The sequence below is a fragment of the Episyrphus balteatus genome, chromosome 3, assembly GCF_945859705.1.
Source record: "Episyrphus balteatus chromosome 3, idEpiBalt1.1, whole genome shotgun sequence".
Classification (NCBI taxonomy): domain Eukaryota; kingdom Metazoa; phylum Arthropoda; class Insecta; order Diptera; family Syrphidae; genus Episyrphus; species Episyrphus balteatus.
Genome location: NC_079136.1, coordinates 101,447,096 through 101,453,095, shown reverse-complemented (window position 1 = coordinate 101,453,095; position 6,000 = coordinate 101,447,096).

Below are 6,000 nucleotides of genomic sequence, written 5' to 3'. Positions count from 1 at the left end.
TGCTGTGTAAATCGAGATTTTTTTTAAAGAAATAATAATGGTGAATTTTATTAAAGATACATATATATTTTATATGAAACTTAAAATACATACATAACTGTAATATGATGTATATTTATAGATATATTTTCTTATTTTTTGGCTTTAATAGTTTTTAGATTTTGTTTATTAATTATGAGTTGGGAAATTAAGAAAAATAAATATAATATATTATAATTAAATAATGCGTAAAATATATAAAATAAAAATTTGTAAGTTAAAAAAAAAACGCAAAAGATTTTACACAACTTTTTAAGCTACCCGTTTTACCTGTTAATTTGTAAGGTTTTCATTCAATAAGAATTTTATTTATTAGTTTTAAAGTTGCTTGTTATTAGGACTATAATAATGTTAAAATGGATTTTATTTTATACTTCAAAATGTTTTTTTTTTTTTTTTTTTTTTTTTAATAATTAAAATGTTAATTTTAAAATTATTTTATTTTTGTTTACGCAAGAGTGTATTTTATGTAGAGCTGCTGCTCGTTTTTTTTTTTTTTATTTGCAACTTGTGATGTTAAGTTTATTTTTTTGTTATTTCACTGATGTAATGTAATATTGTGTCAAAACAAATAAATGATTGAAAGTTCTAGGTTGCACTTTTGTCTGATGAACTAGAAATTTCATTTTTTTTTTAAAGCTTTCGTAGGTTTTTCTTATTCTTGTTAATTGACATTAAATCTGTATCCACTAACATATTGGCTTAAATTTTAAACAATTCGTTATGGAAAAATTAAAAAAATACTATCTAGAAGTTAAATCTTCAAATAAAATAAAGGTTTAAAAAAGATCTGCCAATGAACATGAACATTTTTAAAGGAATAATACCAACATTTTGTCGCTGTGTTTCATTTTTGTACAAAAATAATTTAAAAATATCACTATAACTTAATTCACATTTTCACTTTTTAAAATCTGTTTTACAATATGAATATTAAATTTGTACATGAACTGGTTTTACATTTAGCCATGTTTTGCTGGCTGCTAAATCCTTTGCAGCTAAATACATTTGTTGTAGTTAGTTCTATTGCATTTGTTCCTTCTTAAACTTTTTTTTTATTGTCAGGAGTATTGCCTCTTGCACTTAACATGCCGCCATTCTAACTGGCTTACAACATGTAAACATAATAGTTCTTACAGAGCAAATCACTAGAGTTGTATACCATACAGCGTCATTATTTTAATTTTATACATCTATTTTCTTTTCAACATACTTTTCCCTACCACATGTACATATGTACATGCAAGTACATTTTTATGAGAACAATCCAATTACAATATAATTTGTTATAGGAACTTGAAATTCTCTTCCACAAAAGTACTAACAGCTTTACCAAAATATTGATGTTAGTTAAATCTGAACTCCAATAATGTTTGCCCAGAAAAAAAATTGGTAAGTTCATCAGCGAATAAAATTTCAAGTTTGACTTTTTGAAGCAAAAATTACATGAATCAGAATATGAACATTCTTTGCAGTTAATAAAAATAACCTTTCAAAACATTATGCGTTTAGTTATTGTTTTTTATTATTATGTAATTAAAAAAAGTTGTTAATTTTAACTTTTCTTTTTACAGGCAATCTTTTTTGTTTTGATTTTGAACTGTAAATAAATTTATATACTGTTAAATAAACTTCTACTAAAAATCGCATAAAATCTATTTAAATGGACATTTTATTTACATATAAAGTACATATAAAACACATAATATTTATAAAACATGTTTAAGCTGTAGGTATAAGGAAGCGCAAAGCTTACTATTTAAATATGTTTTCGCAAAAAAAAGGAAAATAGTTTTTAAAATTAATTGAATAAATTAAATTCTTTTTTATAAAGTGATATGTTTAATTTTTTGAACATAATTTATTCATGTACCTATGTAATAATAAAACATAAAATTGATATAAATGTATTTTATATAAGTGATTAAAAATTATATATAAATAATATAATTAATATGCATAATATATTTTGTACCTTATATTTAAGAAAGAAAAAAAAATATGTACAATTACGTTTTCCAAAAAACTGAAAATTCTTGTACACAATCAAAAAACTACAAACTATTAATGTTGTTTTTTGGAGCTCTATTATATTGTAAATATATTTTATAAATTTATATTATATATCCATTATTACCTATATATTTATACTTGAAAATGTAAAATAATAATTGTGCATATAATAACAATACATTACAAAATATGCTTTGAAAATCTAAAGGTTTCAGAGATAAAAACTTATTTTTGTTTTAGTTTCATAGTGTTTTATTTTATATTTTTTTATAATTTTTGTTTGGTAATGGTATATGATTTGACAGAATCTTCAGGATTGGTTAGTTTAAAATCGTGATATTTTTTGATATGAAATTATTATATTTTCTTGTTAAGTATTGGCTAGTAAAAAAAAAACTTCCTTGCCTTTTTTAAATTGAAAGAGTGCTCTTATTTCGATGGAAATGGGATTTATGCACAAATGTTTTTATTCAAGCAATTGCTTGAAAAACAGCTTGATCAACATTAATTTTGGGAATTTCTATCGGCGTTTTTCTTTTTGGATTTTTTTTTTTATTTTGCCATATCGATTTGGGGACTTGGAGTTTTGTTTTCCTTGTTGCGTATTCCATTGTATCGGAACATTTCTACGAATCCTGAAAAAACAATCACAAAATCCGTTTGTAATGACAACTTGTATGAAATCGTTTACTGAAGTAAACGATAGTCACGACAAAGAGCGATTATGTAAACCGATAAAGTCGTTTGGCCAAACTCAACCGAAAAAAATATTTTTTTGAGGCTCACATCCATTATGGCAGCATCTTCTTCCTTTTTCTCGGCGCTGTTATGATCTCGATGTCGAGGGGATCATAACTATCAAACGTAACTGCTTCACACTAGTGATCCGCCTGTGGGGTTCGCCGGGTTGACCTCAGAAATCGGCGACAAAGCTCCCGGTTTTGTATTGTTCCATTTCTAAGGCCAACTGAATGCTGGTGTTTTTGCATTTGCTTGTACCAGGAGTTTTTAGGCCTACCTTTCTTTTTATTTTTTCTTTATTCTACCAGCATATGGAAGAATAATATGACAGCTAAACGAAAAAGAAAGTTAAACGATAGGTAAAAGGCAGTCGTAAAGATTAACGAGTATCGTTGAAGTAAAACGATCATCGTAATACGTAGTCGCATTTCAACGAGAACGAAGTAGTTTTAACGATTATCGTTTTATAAAATAGGGCCCCTGGTTTTCCGTTGTTACATGAAATTTATAAAATTTTGAATTTTGTTGTGTATATTTTATAAATCGAACCTAAGAAGTTATTTGTCGGAAAGGAAATTTGTTTGATTTAGAGCCGATTTTTCAATCTTCTAATAAACAGTCAGTTAACTGTTCGACGAATAAAGTTATTAGGCTCATAAACAATCAGATAAAAACATTGAATTTTTCAATCAAGAATAATTTATTCTACAGAATAACAAAAAAAAAAATTGTCAAATTCAAAAATATTTAAAATTAAACGTCATTTTTATTCATGATTGTTTTTGTTTTCTTGTGTTCCACTGTATTTTTTTTCAAAATTCTTTCAAAACAGCTTTGACAACTGACACAATATTTGTGTTCATATTATTCCTTAGAATAATTTTTATTCGTCTATGAAAGAAGCAGATAGTTCTATTCTTAGGAATAAGCTATATCTGCCTGTTGAAAAATTGATTTTTTCTCTATCCTTAGGAATAAGTACTAACTGACTGTTTAACTGACTATTGAAAAATCGGCCCTTAAAAAAAAAATCCTAAAGTTAAACTCCGAATAAACAACTATCCCAGTTTTTATACACTCCTGCTCAAATTTAACGCACATCATATTTATTTTACAGAAAATTCCTACTATTACTTTGTCTCACAGTATCGTGGTTATTTTCTCAAATAAGACAGGAGTGATCTTAAATTGAAGGTATGAGTAAAATGTTTGTGGGGAAGATTTGGAGAGATATGCTGAAGTCTATCTGTCAACCCGCTAACCTTTTAGAGATGAGTCATAAATTTTCATGAAGTAAACTCTACTTTACAACACCTACAGAGTTAGTGAGCTCTCCTAGACCTACTTTAAATACCCAAAAATACTTGACTGATATCCTCGAACACCATGCGGTTCCAATCACCCCTAGATTTGGTCCACAGTTCAGTCTGATGCACGATAATGCATGCTAGAGTGGTTTGAAAATATCTTCAAGATTAAAATATGCCACCCTTGAATTGACCACACAGATATTCGGATTTGAATTCAATAGAACATGTCTAGGAAATGTTGAAAAAAGTGCATTTGCGGCCGAAATCCACCTCCAAGCATTCTTGATCCACAGAAAATTGGAGTGAAAGAAAAGTTACAATAAAACCTTCAAATGTTAATTCGTGGAATGAATAGATGACTCCAAGTTGTCATAAGCGCTAGAGGAGACAATGCCAAGTATTGAATAAAATTATTGGAAAGAACTGTCACGTGCTTCCATTTTTAAAATTTTTTTTTCTTAAAAAACAAAAATTATTTTAATATCAGTTTTCAGACCTTAAATTGCTAAATTTGGTTCATCTTTTTTTTGGTTGATAATACTGTTGCAGTTTAGCATTTTTCTGACTTGCTTAATAATAACCAAACACAAAAAAATACAACAAATAATTTAAAAGCCATTTTAAATAAGATGTAGGGGTATGACTAAAGAAGAAAAAAGTGTGCGTTAATTTTGAGCAGGAGTTTATAATAAATTGTATATAATTATGGCAGCCAGTGAACGGTGAATAAATGATAACTATGTTTATGATTTTGTCAGTGATTTTTTAAAATATCGTTTGCGTTCTTATGTGGTCACTACGGTGTATGCGTAACCTTTTTTTTTATTGAAAAATCAGATCTGATAAATATAATTGTCTCTTAATTTATCAATCAAGCTATAGTTGCTGGCTACTTCCTCATCTTACAATTATTGCATCATGTCAATAATTCTATGATCTTTTGTTCTCCGATTATTTCTATCTTCGTGACCTTCTTTAATATAACATTAACTCCTATGGCCCACATAGGAGTTAATATTTTGTTATCCGATGTTACGAATTGTCTACTTTGACTTTCATTAAAAAAAAAGTTATGACTATAATAAAGATACATTAGACTGTTAATTACATTTCTTACAGTTGTATGTTAGACATCTGAATTTTATTATATAGTTTAAAAAAAGTCTGGAATTGGAAACTGTCCAAATGCGTGTTCTTTTTTTGTCGTTCACCGAAGCATCATTTATAAGTTAGTAACATCAAATGTTTAAATCTAAGTGAATATACCATACAATATCATTGAAGCCCATTTTAAATGTTAAACTTATTTTTATTTTATCAAAAAACAAGAGTCAAATAAGTATAGCTATCCCAATTTAGCAAACAAAGTTGATACAAGTTCAAAATTTTTAACATCGGAATACAAAATAGCGGTCTTTAACGCACATTGGATCACTCCTTTCCGTCACATGGATCTAGGCTAACGAAACCTTCGAGACGTAACTAAAAAGCGGATTGCATGGGTCAGCCCCTTGAGTTCTCAATTCGAACCTTGTTCCATCTGCTTTAAAAAAAAAACATTTTTTCACTTAAGAGGAATTAAAAAAATAAAGAGCTGCCGCTTGGATTTGACAGGATAGAAGATTGTATGTCTCCTCATTTTCGGCCCATCAACTAAACGCAACACAACATTGATTCACATCATTTATAGACAGTAATCTAATTTCATTTTCATCGGATATAAATGGAGCATGTGAAAGTACCTCGTCTAAAAATATGGTGTTCAAAATATATCAAAATACATTTTAAGGTTTGCTTATTCGTTAGTAATTTTATCATATTTTTTTCAAACAAAATTTAAGTATTAACATAAATTACATTTTTATTTTTTATTTTTCAATTTTAAAAAGTTTTCATT